The sequence below is a fragment of the Palaemon carinicauda genome, chromosome 3 (genome assembly GCF_036898095.1).
Source record: "Palaemon carinicauda isolate YSFRI2023 chromosome 3, ASM3689809v2, whole genome shotgun sequence".
Classification (NCBI taxonomy): Eukaryota; Metazoa; Arthropoda; class Malacostraca; order Decapoda; family Palaemonidae; genus Palaemon; species Palaemon carinicauda.
Window position 1 is genome coordinate 145599365 of NC_090727.1, and position 13920 is coordinate 145613284.

Here is a 13920-nt window from a genome sequence, read left to right on the forward strand (position 1 = left end):
GAGTGGGGAGTCTGGTATTTGTACACAAAAAGGAACTCTGTCAAAGGAAAGGTACGCTCTACAGTGATTCAGCAAAAATTATATTAGGCACTGACGCCATATTATCTGCGTTGACTCCAGCTTGAAATGGAAAGAAGACAGACCAAGGTATAGGAAAACTCACATTGCCTTTAGCTTTTTATTATTTTCACAAGGTCGTAGACAGAGTTCGCGTACACATTTTGAAGACAACATTGGAAGGAAGTCTTACGCAGTTGAAGTAAGCAAAACTTATGAAAATTGACATGTCGGTAAGTAGGTTATGGTCGTTACATGGTAACTATTGTGAATAAGTTAGGTTTTATCTTATTTCAATGTAAATCTTAGATAGGGACTCACTATGCTGTAGCCTTCTGTTACCTACCCATATGTCAATTTTATGGTAACGATATAGCCTTGGTTGGCAAAGAAAGTTTGATATTTTCTATTAATACCTGATCTCTTGTTTTCCGTTACTTTGAAGTAATTTCAGGTTTACTTTTTACATTTAATATATTTAATTAGTAAATGTATTATACTTTAATTTCAAGCCAAATACATGAACCATATGTTTTTCCTACTCGTTTTCTTGTGTTTTATGCATAATTATTGGACTAATCACCCGTTCAGGAGTTTTTGGACCCCTTTACTGAAAGATAATTATGGGGTAACCCATTGGGGAACCAGATTTTTTTTAGGGTGGGGAAATGCCTAAAAAACGAGTGATTTGCAGCAACAATATTGGTCAAAAATGCAAAATATTCAGTTGGAAAAATATAAATATACATTTCATGTAAGTGATTGAAAATTAAAGCATCATGATTATCTAGGATTCACTTTACGTCCTTCTAGTGGTGTTTGCTCCGCCGTGAACTCGCTTCGCCCGCGGAAAAAGAAAAACTGCAAGCTCCGTATGAACTGGCAAGCGGTAATATTGAGCTGCGCTCGCAATCTCTGTCGCTCATTATTTCGGGGTTATTTTTTATTACTTTCACATGGGCTACAATAGCTATACACTGAATGGAGAGCGTTTCCATCCCAATTAATTGCCGACACATGAAATTACACTAAATTTTGAAATAGATTGTGCTTCCCTTGAGTTCCGTCTTGGAGACGTCTTTATGTGATGGTGGTTTAACGCAAACTGAAGGGAAGGGTGGAAACAATGGCTGGAGCGTCTGTAGGGTGACGGCCAGATCCCGTAGAAAACGGGAATATTCTGATCTGTGGCCGTCGTTCTAAAAACGATTTTGGCGGGAGAAGCTAACTTAAAAAACCCACCTAACCTATGCTAAAAGCCATATCCTTAACCCAGCCCGGACCCCCCCCCCCCCCCCCCCCCGCCCTTACACAACAGTTTCCTTACCTACGAGTACGACAGGAGAAGCTAACTTAAAAAACCCACCTAACCTATGCTAAAAGCCGTGTCCTTACCCAGGGGGGCGGACCCTCCCCCTTACACAACATATTTAAGATCCGTAGACCATTTCCAAACGTTTTTATTCTATACAAGATAACAGTCGGAGCGATAATAAGCAAATTAGGACGCTTGGCCGTAGCGCTACAAACTACCCCAATGGCTGTTGTAGAACAACATCTGGGAACTTGTGCGTAGATATTTGGAGACTTCTAATTAGTTAAAAAAGCCAGGTAACGATTACATCATACTATAAACAGAAAACCTGGCCAAAGCGAATGCAAGTAACGCCTGCGCAGTTACCGCTGTAACTCGACATCAGTCTCCCAGATGTAAACTATGCCCAAGCCCCCAATAAACTAATAGAGAAAAATACCAAACTAGCCAGCACTTGTCCATTTTTTAGAGCGAATTTCAGTTTTGCTAGTTATTAAAGTATATATTAACCATTTAATTTGATAGGTTCTAAGTACGATGATTGGCGGAACTTCGTATTTATCAATTTTACGAATAGAACTTACCAGGCAGTTATATATATATAGCTATAGTCTCTGTCGTCCGGCAGAATTTTTCAAAACTCGCGGCAACCGCCGAGTGGTGGTTGTGCGGTTAGGTGGTTAACAACCCTTACAGGGTGGTACTTGGAATCTTTCCCGTTTTCTGTTCCTCAGATCATCTCTGCCGGTTGGACTGACAACATCGTTGGTCCACCATTAGAGTTTTTCACTCGCTTTCCCTGTGTCGCTGTATTGGACTTATATTTTGGTGACGTACACTGACCTGTGGATTGGCAATCCCTTTTGTGATTTATTCTTTTGGATGTTTTTTGTTTTTTGTTTACGAAGTCTGATAAACTTCATTTTTGTGTTTGTGTGAATGAAGAATGCAAGGTGAGGTTACCTAAAGTTTCGGTGGACCCTCACACTGTTTGTTTGGGGTGCAGGGGTTTTGAGTGTGGCTTGGATAAAAGGTGCAAAGATTGTGAGATTTTAAGTGAAAAGGAATGGTTGGATATGAAGCGCTTTGTGCGTAAGTTAAAATTAGATAAAGCCAGGAGGGCTTCTAAATCTAAATCTAAGTCTGCTTGCGAGGTTAGCTAAGACATTTCTTTTGACCCCTTAATTACTAACTCTAATGTAGAAGTTGAACCTTCTCCTGAGGTAGTAGCCCCTGCTCCTTCTACAGGAACGGTAACTATGGATGACCCTCAGTACACCAGGATGGCAGCTGAGATGAAGGCTCTTAAGGACCAGCTTGCAGCCTTGAAAGGTAAGAGTGCTTGTGGAATTAGGGCTTGTGAAAGTACAGTGGAGGTGGTGACTGATCGAACTTGTCACGCCCCTAGGTCTAGACCTCTACCAAGCTCCTAGGACCAAGGGAGAAGGTACGTCGACGGCCGCAAGGGAGTGAGAGGTACGTATCCTCGGTCAGCCGTTGCCTCAAGCAGTCCTGTTGCTATTTCCCAGGCTACTCATGACCGCCACGGAAAAGGCGTGTCGGAAGTGATAGTGTCTTTCCCGAGCCCCTCTCCTAGACGCAGATGGCAGTATGAGGCTTTGAGGCCGATCAAGAGAAGATGGATACATCAAGCTGACCAGACCCGTTCTCGCTCTCCCTTGTCAAGTAACCCGGAACCTTTTCCTTCCGACGATGACTGGGACGCCGCTCCAGCGAAAAGGTCTAAACCTATAGATGGAAGGAACGAGGGATCTCCTCTTTTTTCAGGTGACGGCGGACCGTCGAAAGAACCTTCTCCTGCTACCAGCGTGACTCGGCAGCCTTCGCCTTCGGAATCGTGAGACCCAGCAGCGGTCGCGAAATCTTTTATGACCGTTATGCAGGAACAACTGGTGTGACTTGTTCAGGCTTTTAGCCGCCCTCCCCCCAGTCGGCCAGGCATAAGGACGACAAATTAACGGTGAAGAAATCGGCTAGTAAGAGGGAAAGGAGTTCCTCTCCCTTGCAGGACGACAGACGGTGTCACTCCTCTCCCAGGGAAATGCGCCGCGATTTGTCAAGCGCTCGACGCCGCGTTTCTCCTTCCTCTAGACGACGCCAGGAATCTTACGATTCTCGTCGTCAGGACGCCTCTGTCTCCCGCTCGCAACGTCAGGACGCCTCTGTCTCCCGCTCGCAACGTCAGGACGCATCCAGCCTGCCTCTCCAGGACGCTTCCATCTCGCGGCGTCAGGACGCATTCAGCTCTCGACGCAAGGACGCTTCCAGCTCTCGACGTGAGGACGCATCCTCCTCTTGACACAAGGACGCTTCTAGCGCTCGATGCCACTACCTGGATGTTATATATAATTTAATTTTAAACATCTGACTTACCCGGTAGTTATATATATAGCTATACGTCCCTGACGTCACGGATGAAATTTCAAAACTCGTGGCAATCGCCGATTGGGTAGCCAGGTGTACCACCAGTGCGCCCTCTTGCCAGGTACCTGTAACCGTTCTGCTAAGTTACAACCCAGGGAAAATAGTCCAGGAAGGAAAGGAAACAAGGAAAAATAAAATATATTAAGAACAGTAACAACATTAAAATAAATATTTTCCATATAAACTGTAAAACCTTGACAAAATAAGAGGAAGAGAAATAAGCTAGACAAGACAGTGGAAGATCATGGTACAGAGGCTATGGCACTACCCAAGACCAGAGAACAAGACTAGAAGAGCTGCTTACCATAGCTAAAGAGTCTCTTCTACCCTTACCAAGAGGGAAGTAGTTCCATCAGTTCCTGGCAGGCCACTCAGTGGTGGTGATGAGCGACAACACCACAATAGGGACTTACATCAACAAACAAGGAGGTACTTTTTCACATCCCCTCTCCCATCTAGCAGTAGAGATGCTGAGGTGGGCTGAAACTCACTTGATACAGCAATCGGCATGCTTCATTCCAGGCAAGAGGAATATGCTCGCCGACAACCTGAGCAAAGCATATAAGATAATGAGTACCGAGTGGTCTTTGGATCATCTAGTAACCAAGAAAGTCCTGACTTTGTGGGGTTCTCTGACTGTGGATCTCTTCGCAACAGCCCTGAACTTCAGGCTCCTGTAGTATAGCTCTGCAGTCCCAGACCCCAAGGCCCTCTGGCAAGATGCATTTCAGCAAAGATGGGACAACATTGACGTTTGCGCCTTTTCCCTGTTCTGTCTGATTAGGAGGGTACTCAATAAGGCCAGAACTTCGGTCAACCTCTCAATGATCCTCATAGGTCCGCTATGGCATCATGCGAAATAGGTCCTGGATTGTCCGCAACTCCTGTCGGAGCCTCCAAGAGAACTCCCTCCATGACACGATCTACTCGGACAACTACATAACATCTACCACAAAGCTCCACTCGATGCCACTATTCCAGCGATAGCGAGAGTTCTTCGTGTATTTGCATGAAGAAATGCCCCTTTCAGTCCCGGCGATAAAAGGCTATTGCTCAGCCTTAAGTCTCGCCCTCAGACTGAATGGAATGGACATTTCCTCATTGCTAGAACTTTCCTTACTCATACGGAGTTACGAACTTACCTGTCCTTAGCCTGAAGTGAGACCTCCCCCATGGAGCATGGTTCGAGTTCTCAGGTCTTTCAAGGAGGCCTCCCTACAAACCATTACGTCAGGCAACAGATCGCCACCTAACACGCTTTAGCCTTGGCCAAACGAGTCGGCGAACTTTATGGTCTCATACGATATCGCCCATTCAAGGGGTTGGGAAGAGGTAACGTTCAGTTTCGTCCCTGAGTTTGTTGCTAAGATTCAGAATCTGGGGATGGTGGATCCCTGATTTGTCTCCTTCCGGATTACGAGTCTCCGCTCTGTAACAGACGACTCAGATCATCTCTTACTCTGCCCAGTGAGGAGTTTGAGACTTTACCTCTAAAGGACAGCAGCAGCCCGGCCCTGAGTGCCCTCACTGTTCGTCAGCACAGGGAGAAACAAGAAAGGGATCACCAAGAATACCATCTCTGCTTGGATTCGCAGGGTCATAGACCATCCCTTGAATTCAGATCCTCCTCTGTCATGTCGCCCCAGACCCCACGATGTCAGGGTTGTAGCTACGTCCCTGGCCTTCAAAAGAAACTTTTCTGTGATGCAGGTTTTACAGGCCGGAGTGTGGAAATGCCAAACAACTTTCACTGCCCATTACCTGCAAGACGAGACCCACAGGAGTCTTGATACCTTTTCTATCGGTCCTGTGCTGGCTGCACACCAGCTGGTTTAATACCTCAAGCTCCTTTTAGACAAGTAGCAGAAGGTTGAGGGCACTGTTACCCAGTTTTAGTCTGCGTGAATGAAAAGGTATGACTGGCTCTTATTCTTTTTTTCATTCTCCCCTCATTTGGGGAAAGCCGCAGCCTGGGTTTTCTGTACAAGCTGACCTCAAAACCACTGCAGGTAAACCATACTCCCTTGTGTACCTAGTTTTGTGTCAGTACTGTTGCGTCCTCATTCCCTGGCGAGGTGGTACAGTACAGTATTGGGAAAGTCTCAGTTACAACAGATTTTTCCTACAAAGACTCGGAATAACTTTAACTTCATAGTTACACTGCTTATCTCAACACACAGCTTGCGTAGACTGCAGACCTTACCTAGCAAGGTTTAGCGAGGTGTAGGGACTTGTTACATTTGGTACCAACCTACTCAAGATGAGGAGCTCCTGAGTAAAGCCAAAAAGTCAGATTGCCAGGAACGTCCACCCTAATAATGGGTGAGTCACCCCTAATGAATAGCGTTGGTTACGGAATAAATGACAAATTTGGAGATAATTTTTATTTTTCCTAACGATACAAATCTTTAGATATTTATACCCTATCCCCCTTGAAGTCATACCTCCAAGCAAAGTGAGCTCGGTCACAGGTGTGGGACAGGTAACGTAGAGAACAGACGTGCTGTTTTTCTCTCCCGTAAACTTATTTACACATTCCGAATAAACACAAACTGGCCTAAAACTTAAAGACTTTCCCTTTTTTCTTTCAGAGTGTTTGTATGTGAGGATCTATCATGAGCGTTTGTTCTGCCATAGAATGACGCCGTTGTGGCACTTTTATGTCAGCTGTGGAGACAAATCCTCACGGCCTTTGTCCTGCATGCAGGGTCACACCTGTTCACAGGCGTTTCCTTTTAACAAGTGTAGGGAGTGGCCTCCCTCCCAGTAGTAGCGATACAGTAAGCGGCGAAAGGCCAAGAGGGATTCTTCTCCTTCAAGTTCATTCTCACCATCTGGCTCTGTCAGCTTGTTCTTGTCATTCTGACTGCACGATCGCTCACCTGTAAGGATCGGTCAAGTAAGAGTGATGGCCCTTTGACCCTCGGACAACCTTGCAGTTCTGAGGTCCCCCCTGCTTCCCCTAGAGAAGCAGCGCTGACCTCGGCTGTAAGGGAGTCTCTCACTGCTGAAGCACCTTGCTTGGGGCATGCGGTTTCCTCGTGCAAGGAACAGCTGCTTGAAGTCTTTTGGTTAGGGACATAGTGGGAGTGCATAGCTGCCTCCCCAGGGTCGGGGTTGATTTCAGTCTTCTCCTTAGAGGCTCTGGAGGTCATGTGCTGAAAGAGTCTATTGTCTCTACCCTTGGTGACTATAGCTACAGCTCAACCACCCTGCTTTGGCAGATGAATAGGAGCAGATGTAGACAAATATCTCTCCGGGTTACCTGTCGTGCGATCCCTCTGGGGTGAATCCAGAAACTAGCTTCGGCGCTACATATTGCAGGCAGCGTATGATGCCGACCTTGAGCTTGCGCAACATGTTGACTGAAAGCAGAGTACACTGCCCGGAGGTCTGTCTTCAGGTGTTGGGCTGCCATCCCACTCTTGGGAAAGACTCCCTTCTCCAGAGTGGCCCCCCCCGCATGGGGCTTCTGCAAGCTTGTGCTCGATTTATCAATGCCTTGCCTCAGCTCTTCAGAGCATATATTCTTGGAGATAGAGGACAATGGTGTTAGGGGCTGCTTGCAGCTCCCTTCTTGCTGTCGTGTCAAGTCTTTCGGGATCTGCACCTAGGTTTTAGACCTCTCACAAGGGAGAACCTGGTATTTTGCCTTTGTGGCAGTGTACAGCAACAGCCCAGCCTTCTTTGTCTCCTTGCATATGAGAAGGTAAGCCTGCTTGCCGATGATCTAGAGAAGAAGGATATGCTTAAGCGTCTTTCTCCAGGGCGAATTAGTTTGCAGAAACACAAACCCTAGTCTTGCGCTGTGTCACGCGCTTAACCACCGAGCGAGGTGAGTGGGCGAGCCCCTCTTCCTGACAAAAGTCTGCACGTTCTCTCAACTACGCGCCATGCTCACCATAGTGAGTTTGTTAGACCCTACTTGCCAGCGTGTCATGCTTTGATATCTCAAGTACCACAGGTGATCGCTACCTCAGTAGCTCACTTGCCAGCGCGCTACGCATAGCTTGCTAGACGTCAAGTACAAGTGGGTGCCACTTTCCTTGCTTGCAGTGGTACAGGCGTTCCCCATGGCTTGCTGCACCAGCGGTCGCCTGGGCAACGTTCATCTCGCCAGTGCTTGCCTCACCATCAAGTGATACAGTGATTTTGTTCTTTGGGTAATGCCTTTTCGGTAGCATTGCCTACTCCATATTTCCACTACTACGGTATGTGGCGAGAACACTATCGCTCGTTATCAACAGGCTGACTGCTCTCGCTTCCTCAGCGGAATGGAGCATGGAAAGGGGCATGACGGTCCATCCTGACATGATCTTCCTTTCCTAGGCACTCCACCTAGTCCTAGGAAACACTCGTGGCACCCCTTCGAATGTTTTTATGTTCATATACTGTATTACAGTAATATATACTAGAGTATCAGCATGTGTTTTTAGATAAGAACAACAGTGTTTTGTTGTTACAACATTTACATATGTGTGGCAATGACTGTGCAGTCTTACTGTGTACTCTACGTATGTACCCTAGTGTACTATTACTGAAGTGTGTGTATGCACTAATACAATACATAAAACCAATGCAAAGCGAGAAGAGAGTGCTACCCGTACCGATGTAGGGAGCGTATGGGCCAACCCCCACCTCGAGGAACTTCCTGTTTACTACCATAGAGCACGTGACCAAAGCCAACCCCCTCCGAAGAAGAGGGAGGCGAAGGCGTAAGGGGAAGGGACCCAAGAGGTGGAGGGGGAGACCAGAACAAAATCAGGTGACCATCGTGATCGAAGGGAGGAGGGGCCCACCCACCGAAATACAAAGGAAAAACCTGAAACGGCGGCAAGCATGTAGCTCCCGCGATCGTATGTATAAACAATAAATAATGGCAGACGTAAATGACGTGATTAAAATAAAATCGAACATGCAAAATGAGAATGTTAGGGGGAAAAGAACACAGAGATATAAAATAAAACTAAACCTAAACCTTTCTAAATCGAGAATAAGCCGAAATGGAAAGGGGAAAAGGCAAATAAAAAACAAAAGGTCTTCCGAAATTGGGAAAATAGCGATCCAGAACAACCAAAAGAGAGCACATTTTTCTCCCCGAAAAGGTTGGCAAGAAAGCTACCCATCGAACCGCTTACGGATCGACTAAGTAGGATATCAAACACAGCACTAAAAAAACCTGAAGGGTATATTCACTAAAATAATAAAAATAAATAGAATATGATCTGGCCAAGATATGAAATAGATGTCCAAAACATACAAGGGCTTACAAATAGTATAAGGAACAAAATGCCAACCCGAAAAACAGAGATCACGAGGAAGCGACACACAATGGCCGCAGCGAACCCCCGAAAGGGAACAACCAGCAGCGAAAACAAAAAACCAAACACGGGTAAGAATAATAAGTGTCGCTACCTAGAAATCCCAAACAGACAAATATAATACAGTACTCAACTTGGGAGCAGGGATCTTTAAAACGTCGGATATCTTCTAAAAAACACAAAACAACACAGAGCAAAACAAAACACGTCTGACCAACGCAAGTGCTGAGGAGGAATGAGGATGGGGGGTGGGGAGATGTAGGTAGAGATGGGTGATGTTGATGAAGGAGAGGTCTAATTGGTGAGGGATCTATGGTCGTGGTTCAATCACGCCCCAGTTTTCTATACCGACACTCAAAGATTGAGCGAGCTAGGCTCATTCCTGGCATTCCATGCATCTCTTTTTTTTTTCTCTGGTATATTCAGCAATAACTATGCCTTAGAAATGGTGCTAGAGGAGCATTTCATGGAGCGACACAGGTTCCTCGCCCAGAAATAGATTTTTCCTTCGTCAAAATCCCTTTTATATTGTGATAGAAACCACATAAAAACAATACAGTATAGTGCAGTATGTTGGGTTACCTAATTTGTTAGTCGACAGCATAGTGTTGATGGTAGTCTGTTGCAGAAACTAGGCCCAAAGAGGAACTCAAATAAAATTTTCAGACAACCAAGCAGCTGTCCATTGCCTCAGGAGGGATGGATCCTGCTCGAGAATTCTCAATGCAGGAATTTTTCTGAGGTTCTTTTAGAAGAAGAATGGGAATTTAAGGGTATGGAAATGAACCATCCTTTAGAAATAACAGGCGTTACAATGTTGGAGCCAAAAAGCTACCTGGCTTAATAACTTGAATGAATTGGTGCTAACAACCAATTAAGCCCAATGACTTGTTATCAGCTGTCGTGGACAATAAGTTTCTTATCAATTGTACACCACTGCCAGACCTGAGAACATGAATATTGGATGCCCTTTTACCCCATTCTCTGTGTTGATGTTTCTGGTCGGTAATAATGTATATCACTCTCAAGATACGTTATCAAAAATGTAGTCTCGTCATTATAACCGTTTTAATAGGTTATTTATTGGTAGACACAGATGCTTTAAACTTTTTTTTCTGTAGTTTGGAAGCAGTAGATGATATTCCTGATTAGTGGATAAAAAGTTTTAGTCTCATGAATTGACATAAAAAATCCTTTGTTTAGGGAATACATCAGTATTTAGCTAATGCAGAGTTCTTGACTATAGTACATGAGGAGAGATTTGTATTTATGGAGAGTAAAAGAGGTTCAAATTATTGTTGCTTTCATAAATGCTTCTTGTCATTCCAAATTAGCCTAATGTATGCTTTAATGTTAGGAAATTGAGACTTCATTCAAAGTGGACATTTGTCATGTGAGATTAGACAATGAAAACTTAGCCTGTTCATGATACTATTCATCAATTATAATCAACTGGTCTGTTACTGTTTTGCAAAGAAGTTATGGCTTTAGTAAAGGAATGTTTAATTTGTTCCGTAATTGGAATACAAACCACGCTATTTAATAGGGGTATTACTTTTTGGAGTACCAGAAATGACGAGCCATTGATTTTTAACGAGGGTTAACTACCCACACCGCTAGTTAGCGGGGGGGTAGGGAGGGTAGCTTGCTACTGCTCCCCCTTACACCTGTGATTGAGCTGACTTTGTTTTCGGTTCGGATGGTGAACGGTCGTTGCTATTCTTTATCCTCGCCGACAATTGGCAGCCATTAACGCCATTTTGTTTTCTCTTTTTTCTTAGACTGAGTGTGTGTGAAGTTAACTTCTGCGACGATGCTCACCTGCCCTGGACTCTCCGACTGCCCCCGTGGAACATTTGTGTCGGCGGTCGAGACGGATTATCACGCCCTTTGTCCTTCTTGCAGTGGTCAACGGTGTGATAGTGTCAACAAGTGAAGTGAGTGTAGGGAGTGGTCTTCCTCCCAGTGGGAGAGGTTTTCGCGACGGCGGAAGAAGAAGTCCAAGCGGGATATTTCTCCTTCGAAGGTTGCTTCGAAGGAAGGAAAACCCAAGGCCTCTTCTTCCGTCGCCCAAACCTCCTCCGAAGCTCCTACTAGGTCGGTCTCTTTCGAGAGACCGTCGAGTAGTAGCATAGACCAATTTATTTCTGACCAACCCCGGGTCTCGAGAGATGGGCTTGCTTCCCCTAGCGAAGCAGCACCTTCTCTCCCCCCCCCCCCGGGTGATGCCTTGTCACTAACTAATGTATTTCAGATTTGGGGCTCACGGGTTCGCCCTCAAGTAAGCACTGCTCGAGTTCATCTGCATGGGTGCTTCTGTCAAGCAGTCATCGTTGCCGTCAGAGGTAGATCCCCTGACTCTTGTCGACGTTGTTGTGTCAGAGGTGTCTCATGCGACATCACCCATCTCCTCTGCTACTTCAAACTCTACAACTGGATCTGCCGACTTAGTTTCCCCCGTTCCTGACCATCCTCCGAGGGGGAAACTAAGTTCATCATCGGTCTCTCCTGCTAGTGTTTCTTTCCCTCGGGGGAGTTCACTTACAGAGACTCCTCTTCGGAGGACTGCTGACGGTCAGCTTGCTGATCCAACGGCCCCCAGAGGGCGCATCCGTCGGAAGGCTCGCCTTTCTCTTTGCCTTAGAGGCATTCCTTCACCTGCAGTGAGGAGGCGCCTCTTTGGTTCGACGTTTTCAATGCAGTCCCCAGCAGAGGATCCCCTAGACCTTCAATCGTCTATCACTGCACTTGCAACCAGTCTTGTGACTTCAGTCCTGGACCTCTTTGCAGATCGTTCATGATCTCCTTAGGTGAATGGTCATCCTTTTAAAGGACATGTCGACCATCCATCCAACAGACCTGCCGACCTACCATCGCCGTTCCTGTATGAGCCTAATAAAGCTCCTCCAAAGTGTGCTATTGCACGCCATCACTCTCGCCCTGCGCACCACGCGCCCTGACCAGCGCTCACCAGCAGCTCGTCAAACAACAATGCTTCGGCGCACCACTCATCCTGCTCGCCCTCACAAAGGGCAGGAGCATCACGCGCTTGCGCGCCAACATGCGCTTACATGCCATCAGTATCCTGATCTTCAGCGCTCTCCTGCGTGGCATGCGCATATGCGCGCACACCTACGATCACCTGCGCACCCTGTGCAAACATGCCCAGTGTCGCCTACGCGCTAGCACACCACAGCGAACTTGCGCTCTCCTGCACCTATGCGCCTTGCGCTCACACGCTCACGATCTCCTACGTGCCAGAGCCCACCTGCGCGCCAATTCTCCTACGTGCCAACGTTCTCCTGCGCACCAGCGCTCTCCTGCGCGCCAACATGTGTGCCCCACAATACCTGCACACCAGCGCTCTCCTGTGCGCCATCTTACGCGCCAACCAACGAGCCAGCAAAAACCTGCGCACAAGTTTGTAGGTGAGGCGACAACCATGTTACCGCCCTCACCTGCGCGCCATCTTTCTCCTGCGCGCACAGAGATGCACACGCACCATCTTTCTCCTGCGCGCACAGAGATGCATACGCGCGCCCTCTCTCTCCTACGGACGTGCACCAACACACTCCCGCGCGCTCATCATGATTCTCCTACGCGCGCGCTCGCCAACATTCTCCCGCGCATGAGCACGAATATTCTCCCGCGCATGAGCACGAATATTCTCCCGCGCATGAGCACGAATATTCTCCCGCGCATAAGCACGAATATTCTCCCGCGCATGAGCACGAATATTCTCCCTTGTGCGAGCATCGTTATTCTCCCTCGCGCGAGCGCCAATATTCTCCCGCGCGCATGCATGCGCACCAACAGGCACGTCATCCGGCAAGGTTGCCATCGCCTCATTCCCCTCCCCGCAAGCACATACCATCGCGCATTGTGGGAGAAGGGAAACAATTTCATGCAGAGGGGTTCAGGATCCATAAGCTACCTTCTAAGGCGAACCCACCTATTCCCGTAACTCCCCCTAGGGAACCTTCGGTCCCTTTACCTTTAGGGGATCTGTCTGATAGTGCGTTTGTCAGCCAGCAGCCCTGGTTCAATTCCTTAATCAGAGCCGTAACCCAGGCTTTCAAGCCTGTCCTGTCTGATCGCTCATCAGAGCGACCTATAGCTCCAGATCTTAGGCATGGAACCATGACTTCCTCTACCCCTTTGAAGAAGAAAAGAGGAGTTTCGGACTCGGTCACTTCCCTGAGGGTGAAGCTGACTCCATGCAGACCATTGAGGCAAGTTCCTCCTATTCCTCAGACAAACTCTCCATCCTTGTCGGACGAAGATCTCCCGTCACCTAGGGAACCACGCGAAGAGAGAGACTTCCCTATCACACCATTGGAGGAAATCTTTCTTCACGCTGAGAATTCCCCGCAGTCTGAGAATAGAAGGGACATGCCACACACATCGATGTTGGAGTCTTACCTCCTTCCCCGGAAGGACTCCAAAGACTCCATAACCAAGCCGAAGTTCTCCACCAGGCCTAGAATGTAGCCAGCCAGCCACTCAGGGAATGTCCGCGACTCTCCCCAAGAAGAGCCATTGGGGACAGAAGGAGACTTCGCTGCAAGTCCTTCAACAGGAGGAGACTAGCAGGAGTCAGAACATGCATTCTGGCAGGTTCTGACTCAAATGAGGGTTCTCAACGGGTTTTCCGACCCAGAGATCCTCCCTCGAGAGGGCAAGGACACGGTCCTAGACCGCGTCTTTGGTACTCAAAAACCCTCTTAAGACCAGTGCAGCCCTGCCCTGGTCTCAAGGGGTAAAGAGTACCAGGGACAAGAT

General features: G+C 47.2%; 1 protein-coding gene across 8 annotated transcripts in view; it reads left to right on the forward strand.

Annotated features, from left to right (window-relative positions):
- maf-S (MAF bZIP transcription factor K) overlaps window positions 1-13920 on the forward strand; it is a 152890-nt gene that overhangs the window by 51 nt on the left and 138919 nt on the right. For 4 of the 8 annotated variants that reach the window (XM_068370800.1, XM_068370802.1, XM_068370798.1 and 1 more), the window contains exon 1: window positions 1-290. This exon is cut by the window's left edge. The gene's annotated coding sequence lies outside the window, so the exon portion shown is untranslated. The remainder of the gene's footprint in view (window positions 291-13920) is intronic. The other 4 variants (XM_068370801.1, XM_068370805.1, XM_068370799.1 and 1 more) reach the window with 2 other exon arrangements.